Source organism: Microplitis mediator, chromosome 6 (assembly GCF_029852145.1).
Source record: "Microplitis mediator isolate UGA2020A chromosome 6, iyMicMedi2.1, whole genome shotgun sequence".
NCBI classification, from domain to species: Eukaryota; Metazoa; Arthropoda; class Insecta; order Hymenoptera; family Braconidae; genus Microplitis; species Microplitis mediator.
Window position 1 is genome coordinate 15,019,074 of NC_079974.1, and position 8,717 is coordinate 15,027,790.

Below are 8,717 nucleotides of genomic sequence, written 5' to 3' on the forward strand. Positions count from 1 at the left end.
GCGTCGATACAGGGGTGATACTAAGAGAGACAAAAACCTGTATTGCTCGTATAAGAATTTCTGCATTGGTCTGATATAAAAGTGAATCAACAAATCGATATTATACGTATACATATGTATGTATATATATATATATATATATATATATATATATCCTATATAAATATATTATGTTTATCATTACTACTATTATTATTATTTTTATTTTTATATGGGTTTATGCATTACAAAGGTTCGCCTAATACTTATATACGATAAATTGAAAAAGTTTATCGTGTGTTTTTGTACGAGTTTATTCAATTATTTAAGTAAATAGATATAAAAATAAATAAAAAAAATTTGTGACGAGACTTTAAGTCAACAATCTACCACAGACACAGGCAGACAGACATATAAATCTATACGAATGTAGGTGTGTACATAAACGATGAACAGATCGACAGCAGAGACCTAACGGAGGGATAAAATCTATTACTTAACTTGATGAATCATCGCGACAGTCGCAGTCTAGTGTGGTCCAATCTCTCTGACTTTGGTTTTGGTACGTTGAATAAATGTAGATATATTGTAGGTATATAGCAAGAAAATGGTGACACTTGAATTAATACGATGTGAGAATGAATCCTAGTGTAGAGGGTGAAAATGGGAAATGAGCACGTGCGGGATAGGATCAAAGCCCATTTTCACTGAGTTCAAAGTACTCTCAATTCTTCAATAGCTGTTAAAGTAAGAGAAATAGTTGTGGTAGTAGAAGTAGTAATAGTACTAGTAATAGTAGTAGTAGTGGCAGTAATATGTTAGTTGAGAGAATGAGTATAAGAATAAAACTAAGAAAAGTAGATGAAATAAAATCACGGTATTATTTTTTCGACAGGTTTTCAAGTGAAGAAAAAATACGGGTGAACTTGAATAATGCAAACGTTCATTTTTATTTTTACTTTCTCAGTCTCTCATTCTCCTTTTTTTAAGTTGCAGCAAACATAAGAGAGAATGAAAATAATATAAATGAAAGAATGAGATATATATACACGTATAAATATATATATACGTATAAATCGTTAAGTATAAAAGTGAGTGGATGATGTAAGTGTTGACATGAGAAAAAGAAAAAGAAATAAGTATGAGCATAAGTATAAAGAATCTACTTTTCGCTTATTTCAGTCCCTGCCTCTCTGGAGTCAATATCAGGAAGTTTTATTGTGATCCTTGTTTAGGTCTCTGTTTTGTATGAGAAATTCATCCCAGCCGTGTGAATCATCCCTTTACATTACATTACTACCCATTGCTTACAATATATATCTCCCGTATATATTTATATAGTTATCAGTATCATAGAATATAAGATAAACGGACAATTTACCATGTCGTTTGACTCAATATCACTGTAGTTGGCCAAGTTGTTAAGAGGGTCCGCAAAAAAAAGTCTAGTGTCTCAATAAATTTCGACGTTCGTTCCTTTTTTTTTTCGTTACTTAACTTTTTATTCCGTGGCTTTACTTTTCTTTGCCCCTAAAAGCACGCCCTTTTACGTTGGACATGATGTTACATCCCAATTCCAATCTCAATTCATTGATCGCTACAACTGTACAGTATTAAAGTCTTTTGGAAGCAATAATTCATAGCAATAGTCACTGCTGCACGAGGACAGGGGATGACACACTCTATTTCAGTGTCATATATATTTATATACTATCCCGGAGAATAAGAACTTTTGTATCAATGATGTATTTATATATAACATCGTGAACTGTCATACAAGTAAACTATATTTGCATTTTTTTTTTTAATTTTATCCGCAAACTAAAATAGTCAAACTAAAGTCTTCATTCTTATTCAGCTCGTAAAATATTAATAGATAAGAATGAACTAGTGTATATACGTCCATCCATTCAACCCACGAATTTATATAAAAATATAATTTCTATAAAAAATAATTTGAAATTGAATCTTGAGAAAATGGAATTATGATGTTTAATTAACTGATGGATTAAACCATAAATAAAAATAGTTAATTTAATACTATAGAACGTTGTGAGTTTTAGTCTGGAGATACTTTGTAGGGCATAAAGCAATTTACGTATACTCGGAGAGAGTATATTGCTGGAATATATGTATACATACAACATAGTTTAATATTAAAATTTAATTTTCCTTAGTATTAAGTGATAAATGCAAAAGATAAAAATATTTAAAGCTTAGGCTTTGGGCGACGGTAGATATTATTTTCAGCTCGAGTACTTTACATCTGATATTTCGACATAATACCTTCAATCATCCACTTGGCGGTTAGCCCACTACTTTGAATTTTATTGTCCGAGTAGGTATAGAGGTTGCAGTTATATTACACAATGCATGTAAAATGATGAACGGGAAGTGAGTATGATCACAGCTACTCCATAATGGTTTTATTTTTATTCTTTTATTAAATAACTCATATTTTTAATTTAAATATTCATACATGGGAAAATTATTCTCGTTTGAAATGCTATGATGGTGTTATAGAAAAGGTGGACCACGGTGGCGACCTGCAAAGAGTTCAATTGGAAAATTATACTGTGGCCATAGTAAAAATGACAACGATTATAAATGAAATTAGTGTGACTATTGAAAATTTTACTATAGTCATTAGTGATTTTTGCATCTGTTTACTTAGATTTCCGTTAGATGACCAACATAGTCCAAATTTACTATGACACCGCGGTATTTCGGATGAGGATAATTTTGCTGCGCACTTTGAGGATAGGCAGGACTAATCGAATTTTCTAATTACGTCTGTAATAATTATGTCGATCGAATGATGAATATCTTCCGAAAAAGTTTGTCGCAGATTTTTTTGGAAGCTATGGAAATAAAAAGAAAAGTGAAACTTAAAAATTTGGTTACTCACGAAAAAAAAGAGCTTCGTTCTCGTAACAAAAAACGAGAGAACGACCAATTTCTTTACGATGAAATACATGATAAGCTTACGGTAAAAAATGGAATTGTTATGATTAAAAATAAAATTGTGTCGTAATTAAGTAGTCGATTGGTTACGAAAACACATGATATTCATTATAAAAATATCATCTTACTTCGAAGCAGGCTACTAATTCCAGTGATTTAGTCGTAAAAAAAAAAAAAAAATATTGGAAAAATGGAGTCTTAGCAAGAGAGCTATTGGCCTCAAAAATTGGCTAAAATGGCCCAAAATGCTCATTCTGGCCCCATAATCTTAGAAAAAAATCGGCCTAAAACTTCCCGCTATTTTCGAGATCCACGAAAACATTGTTGTGAATACTTTTGGATGCCATTGTTTTCGAAAAAAAACGTTTTTTACCATTTTTCTCCAACGATATCTTTCAAACGAATTGACCGATTGAGACGGTTGAGGTAGCAATCGACGCGTTTTATCAAGTTCTAAAGCTGATCAAATTTTGAAATTGATTTATTCAGTTGTTTTTAAGAAATTTCGAAAAAACTAAAAAAAAATTTTTTTTTTACTTCTTTCGTCAACGGTTTCTCTTGAACGAATGAACTGATTTTAATGGTTGAGGTGGCATTCGACGCGGCTTATAAAGTTTTAGTGCTAATTAGAGTTTGGAATCAATCCATCGAGCAAATTAAAAGTTATCCAAAAAAAAAACATTTTTGAAAAAATTTTATTTTTGAAATATCTCCGAACGCACCTTACCAATTAAGCTCAAATTTTTACAGCTTTTAGATATTATCAAGCCGCGTCGAATGACATCTCGACGATCCAAATCGGTCCATCCGTTCAAGAGTTACAGATATTTACATACGTACATACACACATACAAACTTATGGGAAGCTTTGCTATGCATTATGGGAATGGTAGTCTAGTCAACATGTGCCTTTTGGGTCAAAGTTTTTTATTCGCCTCGGAAAATTATGATCGAGGTGTCATTCGATTCGTCATCGCATCTAGAAACTTTTTGAAAAATTTGGAGTGGGGCGCGAAAAAATTACAAAAGTTATAAACAAATTAGTAAAGAAAAAAAAAAGGGGTTTAGTTTTTTGCGAATATCTCAAAAAGTATTCAAAATTTTTGAAATGTGAAAAAAGATCCAAAAAGAGGAAGAAATTTCCTAAAAAAAAGTCTTACCTCCCCGAACTCTAGGACCAATATTTATAATTTTTATAGAGGGTTGAAAATACGGCCGAAAACGGGAACTCTCGCTTGCGTAAGCTCCGCCCACTTCGGACCTTTAATAAATAAATATTATTTAAATCAATTAAATATGAAAATTAAGGAATGAAAAAATTCAGGCACCTACAGAATAGATGAATGAACAATCGTCCAGCGATCAAAAATTTTTATCGTGATTTTTCAATTAGTTATCCATTAATTAATTAACAATTTTTTGTAGTATGAACATCAACATTAAAAGTGCAATAATTGTTAAACTATAAATCTGGAATTTTTTTCCATTCATGGAGCTATTTTCTAAAGGCTATAGAATAGATTCCCGTTGGAAAATTTAAAAAATTGTTAATTTTCACTTTGTTATTAACAATTTACTGAAGTAAAAAATTATCAACCTCGATTAAACATTGAAAAAAATATTTTTTTTATAATATTGCTATTGGTCCGTTTTCTTATAATCATAAGCCACTTAAAAATTTTTTTTAATCATTTTTATCCCGTATTGTTTAAAAAATTGTTATAAACAAATGCGTTGTTTATAACATAATCAAAAATTTTTTTTTCATAACATAATCTTTGATGGAAATTACGATTTAAAAAAAAAAACCGTTTCTTAAAAAAATTTTTTTATTACTTAAAAACGCATTTGTTAATTAACTAATTTTTTCTAACACTTGTTATGAAAATTAAGGAACCATTTTTTTTTTTAATCATAATTCTTCTTGCTCTTTGATGTCTGAAAAAAAATTTTTTTTTTTATTCAAATTTACATTGTTTATACAATAAACAATTTGTTATAAACAATTGAATTTTTAATTTATATTTTTTTTTTACTCTAAAAAATAAAACAATAACAGCCCAATATCAACTTTTGTAAAAAAATAGATTTTTCAATTTTTTATTTAGTTTCTAGTTCTGTTGTATATTCAAACTTACCTTTCGCGCCTACTTTTCTTTGTTTATTATTAATATTACTTATAAACTATTGCAGATACAACAAATTCATCAAGACTTTTTTTTTTCTAAATTAGCTACTCAACAAATTTATAACTAAAGTAAAGCTCTAACTTAATTATTTATATAATTTTTTTGCAATTATTTATAAAAATTTAAGAAAAAAATTTTTTTTTTGGTTTTTAAAATCAAAATCTCTCATCGTATCCGTTATAGTTAATGAGATATTTTGATTTTAAAAACCAAAAAAAAAATTTTTTTCTTAAATTTTTATAAATAATTGCAAAAAAATTATATAAATAATTAAGTTAGAGCTTTACTTTAGTTATAAATTTGTTGAGTAGCTAATTTAGAAAAAAAAAAGTCTTGATGAATTTGTTGTATCTGCAATAGTTTATAAGTAATATTAATAATAAACAAAGAAAAGTAGGCGCGAAAGGTAAGTTTGAATATACAACAGAACTAGAAACTAAATAAAAAATTGAAAAATCTATTTTTTTACAAAAGTTGATATTGGGCTGTTATTGTTTTATTTTTTAGAGTAAAAAAAAAATTTAAATTAAAAATTCAATTGTTTATAACAAATTGTTTATTGTATAAACAATGTAAATTTGAATAAAAAAAAAATTTTTTTTCAGACATCAAAGAGCAAGAAGAATTATGATTAAAAAAAAAAAATGGTTCCTTAATTTTCATAACAAGTGTTAGAAAAAATTAGTTAATTAACAAATGCGTTTTTAAGTAATAAAAAAATTTTTTTAAGAAACGGTTTTTTTTTTTAAATCGTAATTTCCATCAAAGATTATGTTATGAAAAAAAAATTTTTGATTATGTTATAAACAACGCATTTGTTTATAACAATTTTTTAAACAATACGGGATAAAAATGATTAAAAAAAATTTTTAAGTGGCTTATGATTATAAGAAAACGGACCAATAGCAATATTATAAAAAAAATATTTTTTTCAATGTTTAATCGAGGTTGATAATTTTTTACTTCAGTAAATTGTTAATAACAAAGTGAAAATTAACAATTTTTTAAATTTTCCAACGGGAATCTATTCTATAGCCTTTAGAAAATAGCTCCATGAATGGAAAAAAATTCCAGATTTATAGTTTAACAATTATTGCACTTTTAATGTTGATGTTCATACTACAAAAAATTGTTAATTAATTAAGGGGGGAAATACGTGTAGATGGCCGTTTTCGAGCAGATTTTAATCAATTATTTTAAGGTATAAAAAATTAATATTATTTATTCAAACTTTTGGGTTATTTTATACATATATTGAAGAGTAAAAATTTACATTTACAAGAATAAAACTTAAAAAGTAGTAAAGATATCAGCTGATACATCTCGTAGGTTGTCGTCCGACTTCGCAACTGGTGTACATCATGGAGGCCATAATTTTTATCCGAAATCAATGCAACAAAATTATTACTTTTTTTTAGACATGTATCTTCTATATAAACCTCATTTTAAAGAAAAAAAAAAAAATTTCTATTTTTTTGACGGCTGTGAAAGTAAGTCAGGTTTTTTTACCTTTTTTTTGTTTATTGTTTAGTATAAAAAAATTAGTTACAATGAAAAAATTGTTTCTGATTGAGGTTCATATTCAGCACAATTATGTAAAGAAATAATATACTAAATTTGAAGATGATTGGTTAAAAATTTTTCAAGCTAGAGTGTACACTAGTTCAAAAAAACTAGTTTCAAGAAAAACGCGTTTAAAAAATAAGTGATTAAAAAAGTTAAGGTGACCGTCTTTTTTTTCTCATACAATAATTTCTCGCGACATAAATTATCAGCAATAATTTCTTGTTCGATATTTTCTCAAAGGCAATATTTCTCATTGTCAAAATTTATTTGGTATTATTAATTATTGTTAAAATTAATATTTATTTAATTATGAATTTTTAATGATAAAGTGATAATAAAATATTTGAGAAACTTTTAAATGATAATTTTTTGCTCTGTGAGAATTTTTTGCATGTGAGAAATTTTTGTATGAAAAATTTTTTATGAAAAATTTTTGTTTCGATAAATTGTTACCAGTAAATAAAGCCACGGTGCCAAAAGGTTAATATAAAGTCGTATTAAACGAATTGAAACAACTTACGAATTAATCAGCTATTCCAGCACCATATTGTAAGCCTTATTCAGCTTTATATGCTTTTATATATAAAAATATATACCTGGAAGTATATGAATGACTACCTACTCGATCCTAACCGACCGCTCCGTTCAGGTAATTATGTTCTCGGGCGCTGTACCGAGCGCACTTACTGAACCGTTTGTAACTTTTGAACGAATAATAATTTTGACCTGAAATTTTAACTGTATATTTTTCGATAGTTTTACAAGCGATTTATGAAAGAAAAAAAATTTGAATTTTTTCAAGCCTCTACACGTATTTCCCCCCTTAATGGATAACTAATTGAAAAATCACGATAAAAATTTTTGATCGCCGGACGATTGTTCATTCATCTATTCTGTAGGTGCCTGAATTTTTTCATTCCTTAATTTTCATATTTAATTGATTTAAATAATATTTATTTATTAAAGGTCCGAAGTGGGCGGAGCTTACGCAAGCGAGAGTTCCCGTTTTCGGCCGTATTTTCAACCCTCTATAAAAATTATAAATATTGGTCCTAGAGTTCGGGGAGGTAGGACTTTTTTTTAGGAAATTTCTTCCTCTTTTTGGATCTTTTTTCACATTTCAAAAATTTTGAATACTTTTTGAGATATTCGCAAAAAACTAAACCCCCTTTTTTTTTTTACTAATTTGTTTATAACTTTTGTAATTTTTTCGCGCCCCACTCCAAATTTTTCAAAAAGTTTCTAGATGCGATGACGAATCGAATGACACCTCGATCATAATTTTCCGAGGCGAATAAAAAACTTTGACCCAAAAGGCACATGTTGACTAGACTAATAGTACCTATACTATTATGGGAATGGTTCCCATGTTGGTATAGAAACTATTCCTATAATATTATGGGAACTATTCCCATAATGTTATGGAAGCCATCCGTATAATATCATAAAACTTTTTTTTTGCACAATAGTGTAGAAATTTCCCAAAATTTGAATTTTCTTGAATGTTTTGTGCTGACAAAAAAATTCTTGTTACAAATTTTAATGTTTTTTTGCCAAATACGATTTTTTTTTTCAATGTTTGAATTTTTGTTTTTATGTTTAATAATATTTCTGTGTATTGTAGAAGTGATTACCACAGTTCTTTAAAATAATTTTTTCATGATAATATGGGAACTATTCCCATAATATTATGGGAATGATTCCTACAATGGTATACGAACCATTCCAATTGCATTATGGGAGCGGTTCCTATAATTATAGGAACCATTCCCATAATATTATGGGAATGGTTCCTATAATATTATAGAAAGTATTCCTATAAATTATAGGAACCATTCCTATAATTATAGGAACCATTCCTATAGTGTTATGAGTATCATTCCCATAATTATAGGAACTATTCCTATAATTATTGGAAACATTCCTATAATTATAGGAACCGCTCCCATAATTTATGGTCGTAATTCCTATGATGGTATAGGAAAAAATTTCACAAAATTATGGGAACCGCTGCCATAA